Here is a 9,224-nt window from a genome sequence, read left to right as displayed (position 1 = left end):
GCTGAGTTTTCATCCAAGAAGCCTTGCAATCCATTGTCCAATGTGTTTCGTCCTCCAGGTCATCATCATTATGGTTCGCCGACAACAAAATCATTGCTTTTAAATCGTTTATTAGGCCAAGATGGAGCAACGCCGCTATAAGCTGCTAAAAGTGAGTGATGGGCTTCGCCAGCAGATTGCTCCAAGTCGAACCCAGAATTACTGAATAACACAATAACTTAATAATATTGAATGAAAATTGTTGTTTTATCATTTTCAGCAATAGATGTGTGATGTAGATTAAAATACATGCAAGCATCTATTAGTATTCTCTACCCTCACCGACAATTTGTAGAATTTGTACATTTTCATAGGAAGCGAAAGGCTGTTCAGCAGGTGCGTGCCACATTGCTGCAAACATGTGCTAATCAGAACGATTCGAATTTAGTGAGGAATCTTTATGAGCTCTTCCCAGCTGAGTGTTTCCAACGTACAGCAAAACCGGTTTTGCCGGTTTTATGGATGAATGGACAAATGTCATGTGTTGGCTTTTTCAATATTTCGCTTGCGAACGAATCATTTTGATTAATTTTTGTTGGTAAACTTTTGTCGCCATACTAGTCGTTTCATCGGCTTAACAGCTCAGAATAAACCAATCTCTTCTGGCCCCGCCAAATATAAGGCACCGTCCGCCTACCAAATCGATGCAGTTGGAGTTCTCAAAAAAAAAAAAATCCACTTTTCACTCTGCTTTAGGTACGATTCAAATGAGGTTTTCTGTTTCTATCTTTGCTTTCGGGCAAGAAAAAAATGCTGCCCAGCAAATGCTCTCTATTTGGCATGAAATTCCACGCTCTGTTGGTTAGAAAAAATGTTATTTCATTGAGATATTTGCTTATTGTTAGTATATGTCCAAACTAAAAAAAAAAAAAAAAAAAAAAAAAAAAAAAAAAAAAAAAAAAAAAAATTCGGATATGTATGCCTTGTACAAAATCCAGCTTCATATTTGCATATTTGGTAAATATGTACATGTGACTATATGTGAAATAACGTACGAGCCAGCAATTCTTATGATTTACATAGGCAAGCAAAAAAAATCGATATTTTTTTAAAAGACGACGTCTGCCTAATTCTTTTGCCATTTCCATCATCTGTTTAATGATTTCAATGGTTTTAGTAACGATACACAAAAAAATCCGAATTTGTTGCTCTTTAGCTTTTCTCTAAGCGCATTGCGGCAACTGAAGCGAATATCAAGCATCTCATGAAATAAGTCTCCATGAATGCTCTTTGATTGTTATTAGGAAAACTATTATTTTTTTAAATGTTGAAAGTGAATAAAGTAAAGAAGCAAGAAAAGCTATTTAGCCTAGCAATAGTATGTAAAAGAAAGGCATAGAAATGTTTTAAAAACTCGTAGACTGTTAGTATCACTCTTGAGGGATGCTATGCTGTTCTTCAAACAACAAAAAAAAAAAAAAATCTTCCATTCTTATTCCCGGGAATTATTGACTGACATATTATAATATTGTGTTAATTGAGCTAATAGCGCTTTGGGAGCACAACAGCAATTTATATCGTAAGTCCGAAAAACTTCTCATGTTTCTGGTGGCAGCAGTAAGAGCGGATGCATTAACTTCTCGAAGAGCAGAGATTGTATTGTCTACCCTATATGCCAGGGAAGAAATTTAATTCAGGCGATTGATTTTTTTATTGAGGACAAATGTTGCAAAGTGGCGAGGACTTACGGTTCATAGATCGTATACCTGTTGATTTTATATGAGTGTGTAAGACTAATTATGCTTGCATTCTTGATATGTATATTAAGTAAAAAAATGTTCCGTGATTTTAATTGCAAAAAAGACATAAGAAATAGTTGCGTTTATATGATTTTTGAACATTAGTTCCTATACAAGTTCCTTAAAAAGCTGACCGATAAGTAGTGACGGTATCAAAATGGAAAAAAATTTCTTTCTTACCACCAGAGATGTCTCGAAACAACACATCAAGTTTATATATATATTTTTATCATTTCTGATATATTTTTTATTACTTTCACATTGCTCGTGTTTGTTCTTCATTGGATTTGTGTTTGTGTTTCTTGTTTCTTGTTTCTTATGTTTTTCCATTTTACCTTTATTTGCATTGTTAATTTGGTTTCATTTTTATAATATTTTAAAATTCTCTCTTATATATTTTTTTTTTTTTTATCGTATTTAACACTTGAATTCATTTGATTTAACATAATTTAATTTACGTGTTAAGGATGTATTTCTTATACTCACTGGATGACCTACGTATTTCGTATTATAAACAATTGTTTTCGATTCATTTCATTTTATTCATTTACTTCATTTGTTGTTGTTGTTGTTGTTGTTGCTGTTATTGTTAAATTAATTATCGAAACTTTTCTATATCATTATCATTTTATTGCATTTAATGTTTATTAATACTTATGCATTATGGTAGTTGTTCTTGTTGTTATTGTTTATTAATAAATTTATATAATTGTAGTTAGTTTTTAATTATCATTATTATTATTATTATTATTATTATAATTATTATTATATGATTTCCATTTAAATTACTTGTAATTTATATCTAAAACAATATTTACATATAAGTAATTACACGAAAACCAATGAAATTCTGATTACAAATTACAATGAGAGTAGAGTGCTTCAGATTATTTCTCTTTAATATACGTAAACAAGTGTGTATGTACAAACAATGTTTATTTGTGCCAATATATATGTGTATGTGTATGTAAATGAATTCTGTATTCAACTGTGTGTAACTTGACTTTATTTTTCATTTCTACATAGTTTTTTTGTTATTTTTTTTGTTTTTATTTTTTTTATTTTTGCTTTAAGTCGAATTGAATATATTTGATCCAACCCCGTTGTCTTCGTCCCCCTCCTGCCACCCGCCCACCCAAAAAAAGAGCAAAAGCAAAAGAGATTGGATGTACGCACACATGTACAGATTATTTTCAATTTCAATTTCAATAATGTTTACTGCTACTGGTCTACTCTGGCAAAAACCTATTAATTGCCCGCCCTTTCTTCATACACTTTGCTCCGATATTAATAACACTTGGATAAAATTGTCATAAATTATAAGATTAGTTTAAAATAATTTCTGCTAATAGCTGACATGATCCATTGTGAAGCATTTGTAAACTGTCACTTACCTACCTATATACGTACCTAAGGGGTAAGCAAAGGGGTAGCCCATCATTTTCATTTATAAAATTGCTTAATTATCTCAATTTATGACAGTTTTTAAATGCCCCTCTTCCACATTCAATCATTCGCATTCGTATTCGGCGAAACACATTTGCCACACACACACAGGCAGACATAAAAGTATTGGGTTGGCAAGTAATTTTTACGGTTTTTTTATTTTTTATTTTTCTACAGCAGTGTGAGAGCATTCCAGTCATCCAGCTTCATCGCCCGACCGAGATGCGTCTTTCAGCTCAATGTCACTGTTCTTTCAGCTATTGCACCATCTCTCCTCTTTCGAATGATTTAAAGTATTATACGTGAGAAACGTTTAAAATTGAAAAATATCGAAGAAAATTACTTGTCAACCTAATGCATTGCAGTAATTAAATGGTGTTAACCGTATTGTCTACGTCGTTATGAAAGCAATGTATTGTTATTGCGCCATTGCTATGCGTATACGCAGGTGTGTGTCCATATACAAATGCAAAAGCGCCTGTGTAAATAATCATTTTATTTATAATTTATTTACTCCGCACTAAGAATAACATTTTTATCGAGGATATGTTAAATTTATCTATGCACGGAAGACCGCACAAAATGTACATTGATAGGGCTGAATGGATGTACTCATGTCCACCTATTTATTATTTACGTAGTTACTCAGCTGTAAAGTTTACATGTACGCGTGCAGTCTAAATTTAATGTTTTAAGTGGCGACATATTTATCAGTGAGATTCTATTTTTATCAAGTTTATCACAAGCACTTTCACTCGTTTAGGGCACTCTCATATAATATCACTGATGAAATCTATTTTGAAATAAAGAAGAAGAAGAAGCAAGTAGTACAGGGTTCAAGGGGTCAAAAGTCATCATTTCTTTCATATCTTTGTAATATTTTAGGTAAATAAATTTATTATTTTGCAAAATTTGGTTTTCTCTGATAATTCTTGTTGCCTAGTTCATCGAGCCCATCTTTCAAGGAAATTGTTTGTGTGAATGTGCTTTCAAATGGAAAAATCTAAATAGCAATGAAGCAATGAAGTTAATGAAACGAATAAGGATATTATACGTCATTGTGACTGAATCTCTTATACCCACCACTACGCTTTTCTTAAAAGGTATTAAAAAACAACAATAAACAAAAAAAGGCCCAATATTATAGTCGGGCAAGGCCCATCCTCAGATAACTTAGAAAATTTTACCTAATTCAGTTATTCGCCCATTTTGGTCATCATCAAATGTATATCAAAAAATACATAATATTTTCATTCAAAGGCCTGCTTTTCTTGAAAGCCCGCATATTGGAGAATTCTCAAGATGTAGAGAACTTAATATGCTTCCCAAACATTTCATTATTTTTCAGTTCTTGTCACAAAGCACTGGAAATTATACTTTCTCTCCATATAAAGGCCTGCTTTTCTTGATAACCTTTATATATATTAGAATCTAGAAAGTCTGACCCAAATTCCTTACCGTTAATTTTCTGTTACTATGGTCTAATTTTCATCACAAAATATTTAAAATTAAACCGTTTTCTGAAGAGCTCGCTATTCCTGAGAAATATTGTATGAACCGTGGTCCCCTGCGGTTCAAATTTGGTCCACTTAATGTTCATTTAAAACTACTATCAACAAAAAATTTCCATCATTAACAATTCCACCTTTTTGGCATATAAAGGAGGTATCCAAAAAATAGATCTACTTGGCCCAAATTCGGTACGTTTAATTTCTAGGTCAATTTACTTTTACGAACCAATTTTCACTATACAATATTGGAAAGTAGATCTTTTTACCATGAAAAGATTTAGTTATTGTGGAAACGATTGTATGAGGGAGGTTGCAAACATTGCCGCACCCCACCAAATTTTTCCGATCAATTTGTAACGCCGAAATACGACTACTCAGCGACTTTGGTCGAGAAATTTTAAAAGTTTGCAATTGGTTTATAACCAGTTTTTCAGATAAGGCGCTACATTGGAAGTAATCGGAAGAGTGAACCGATCTAAACTATTTCCAATAACGCTCGTTCTTGAGGCAAAGCACGTTATCACATTTGTTTGAAATATTTCAAAAGTACGAGACACGATCAGACGCGGACGGCGGGCAGATGGACAAACAAGCTTGGATCGATAATAAAAATTTCCCTACTCTGCAGTATTGAGCGGGCGTGGCAGATTTTTTTTTACTAGCACACGTAGAAATTACTGCAATCCCAGTCTCTCAACATCACTGTATTCAATTAACATCAAAACACTTGCAAGAATTTGTCTTGAAGGTACAATTGCAACGCATCGATAGTTACGCAAGCAATCTATTCTTTCAACTTGTAATTGTGGACCAAATATTACGACTAAACATATGCTTCTTGAATGTCAACACTATTCGAAAATTTGAAGGTTCGTGTTCAGAGCACCTAACCGTTATGGACATTTTTCTAGAACTTCATAGAAAACCAATAAAATATTTATTTGTATTAATACGACTGGACATGTAATCTGCCTTTTGATAAAAAATGTCTGATAATCATCCTTCTTTATTCCTAAAATGTAGTTCATTGGTCCTTATAACTTACAACAATAACAACATATACAAATAGTTAGGACGTTTACTTAAAATTCCTAAAAATACAATTAAAAACATTCTGAAAATAAAACAAGCACGAAAATTAGATTCGAAAGCGAATCCGAATCCCATCCCCATACCCATCACATGAAAACTTCGATACTCCACAATATGGCGTGAACGTGCCTGACTTTTTCCATTTTTGTACAGGCGCTGCCGCACCATCCATTGTAGGTCAGTTCAAACAAACAACCAAATTTTTCGAGCAGGACAGATAGACAGACATTCATAAATCAGTTTAGAATTCGATCCTGATCAAAAATATATATACTTTATGGTGCCTCTGAGGCTTCCTCCTGGGCGTTGCAAGCATTTTGACTAAATGAATATACCTCGCATTGATATTATAAAAGGCTTTTATTTAAAAGCGAAAATATGCACAAATGGATTTTAATTTCTTTCCTTCGCTTTGCTATTTAAATTTCTGTTCGAAAGATAGAGAAAAGTTATACTCACCTTGGAATATAATTTGTAAACATATTTCTTATTAAATAATTTGAGAGAAATTAAAGTGTGTTTGCCAATCCATTATCTATTATTTGCAATGGAAATCTTTTGCAAACAGAGTACAATGTTTTTCATGACTTGAATACCTTCTGCTCTCGTTTGTCTCGAACACTTGACGAATGTAGCCACCAGACAAAACACCTTTATTCTAAATACATATATATTCTGAAGGCTGCGTGAACTGGAACGCCATCAACTTCTCTGACATTCCCTTAAACGTGCAGAGCAATTTTGATGAGTTATTGCCTTGTAAGTGATAGTGTATTTGTGACATCGGTGCAGAATGAATATCGAAAAAAAAATAGCGACAAGTCAAAGTTTCTCAATTCTAAGGGAAATATGTTTCCCCATTTTATAGCTGGTGATTGTGGTATTTCGCACAGTGTATCTAAATAGAAGAAGGTATGAACAACAAGAAGATTTGATGGCTAATTATGCGATGTGTTTTATTTATTGGTTTAGTATCACAAAATGCCCCAATTATGATATTCTGCGAAGCAAAGATGAACAATGCGCTTAGTACGTATATCATGCGTTCTATTTTACTTGTCAAGTTTCCAGCGAATCATTGTCTTCTCATCAATATCCCGCTGCATTAAGATAAATTGTTTTATGACACTGATAGATAAATGCTAATGGATCTATTATATATTGATTTTAATCTTTACATTGTTGACAGTTCTTCTCACCTAAACGCCAATAAGCTTCTAATTAAATACGGCAATTACTCATTGCAAAATGGGGTGAAGTACTTGCTCAGTAGTTAGAGAGATGCTCTCACATTTGCGCAAAAGGTCAAGCAACATTTTAAAGTTATCTCTAAAATATTAATTTATCATAATTTAGTTATTTCATTACGAGTAAACAGTTGACCTTGCGTCAGGCCTTTTCACGCTTTGTTTTACATAAATTATCGGCTGATTAAAAATGACACAGAAGCTTAACTGCTCCTCTTCAGTTTCCGACTGACTTCTTTCACCAAACGTCGCACTTTAAACACTCAACATACGGTTTGATTTAATATTAATTACAAGTAATTTTTATCCACTTGTTTAAGAAGGAAGAAACGCATCGATGTAGACGTTCAAACAGGTTGTTCCTATGCCACAAATGCACTATCACTTTAAAGAGAATGACATAGAGTCTGGACGTACAATTGTGAAGGCAGCTTGTCAATGTAGCCCAGCATAGTAGGACATAAACAGATAGTACGATCAGACAGTGCAAAGCTTCGTTTTGTACGTTACAAGGCGCCTTTTGTACACCAATACTTAAAAGTTGCCTCTCGTTACTCTATGTACAAGTAAATTATGCAGTATTGAGGAAATCGCTTTGTTTCCTTTAACTTGTCTATCGCGTTGTTATTATTCTTCTTCTTTAATTTTACATAAGGGTAACGTTTTCTGTTATGGCAAAGTACTCCGCCTTAAACAAAAATTAGATAAAAATCTAACATTCCATCAGAGGAGCATGTGTAAGCTCGCTAAACAAAATATGTAAGAAAAAATTTAAAACTTCTTTAGCCTTTCGCACAGTAAATATCGAGTTTTCTACTCCTACTTGATAGCAGTGAGATAGCTTTGTAATGAAATGAACCCCGCATGAACTATAGAGATCGCGTTATAAAACTTGGTTCTGAGACTTTTACTACTACTTGTTAGAGGTGAGATAGCTTTGTGAGTAGCTAGTGAAGTGATTCCTGAATGAGGTATAGAGATCTCGTTATAAGGCTTGGTTTGGAAGTTTCTATTCCTTCTTGTTAGCACTGAGGAAGCTTCGCAGAGAAATGAACCTTGCATGAATGAGGTATGGAGATCTCCTTACAATATATGATTTTGAAGCAGGGAAATGAACTCTGTATGAAGTATAGAGATCTCGTTATAATATGTGATTTTGATGGCCCCACTCCTACCTGGTAGCACTGAAATAGCTTTGTAGTGAAATGCTCTTTTTTTTTTTTTGTTAGCCCGTTCGAATAGATATTTGCTTTCTCATTTTATTAATGAATAATAAGATACATGTGTACCGCTATATATCTAATATAAATATTCATTTGCTTTGAAGATTCAAAATGTATTAAGCATTCTCTCTTTGCTGCGTTTTTTTTTTTGCATCGCTGCTGATGCAACGGCAATCAACGCAAATTTAAATTAAATTCAATAAAATTACTTGATGTTCCCATTAATTTATTTTAATAAATTGTTGGAATTTATTTATAAATAAAAATAGCCTATAGTTTAAGGCAATATCTATGTAAATTCGCGTAAATATTAAAACAAAGAGCGTACGTTTACGTGTTGTCTCTTAGACCGCAAATATCTATCTTAATGAGCTCGCAATAAATATCTCATTAAAGAAATAAATCACTAATAACAAATTTTGTATTGAAGCGTGAATTTTATGCGAATATGAGGTAAGAGAAAACTTAACCATTATTTTACTTCAAGCGAGTTTAACCGAGTTGTTGAACTAACAGTTCAAGGCGAAACTCGCAGTAAATAGTGAACAAAAAAGTGCTTGTTCAGCAAAAGAATGCACCATAGCACAGATGGATGACTGCATTAGCATGAACTGGTGTTCGCAAAGATGACGAGATCATTTCAGAAATTGAATAGTATTTTGAGATATGGCCAAATCGGTCTTTAAAATATGCATCGAAACGCTAGAAATACGTTGGATTTCTGAATAAAGAGAAATTTTGCCAAAAAGTTCTTCCTGCTTAAGCCGGGGACTTATCGATCGACGAATTATAAAAAATTGGCAGCCGCATGCTGCCATTGGTGTCAGTCACAAGTCACAAGAGCTTACAAAGCATATTCATGTCACAATTTGTGACAATGCTAGTCACAAGAGCTGACAATGCAAGCTCTTGTCACAATTTATGACA

The sequence above is a fragment of the Glossina fuscipes genome, unplaced genomic scaffold, assembly GCF_014805625.2.
Source record: "Glossina fuscipes isolate IAEA_lab_2018 unplaced genomic scaffold, Yale_Gfus_2 27, whole genome shotgun sequence".
Lineage (NCBI taxonomy): Eukaryota > Metazoa > Arthropoda > Insecta > Diptera > Glossinidae > Glossina > Glossina fuscipes.
The sequence above is the reverse complement of the archived record's forward strand: the minus strand, read 5'-3'. Positions refer to the sequence as shown.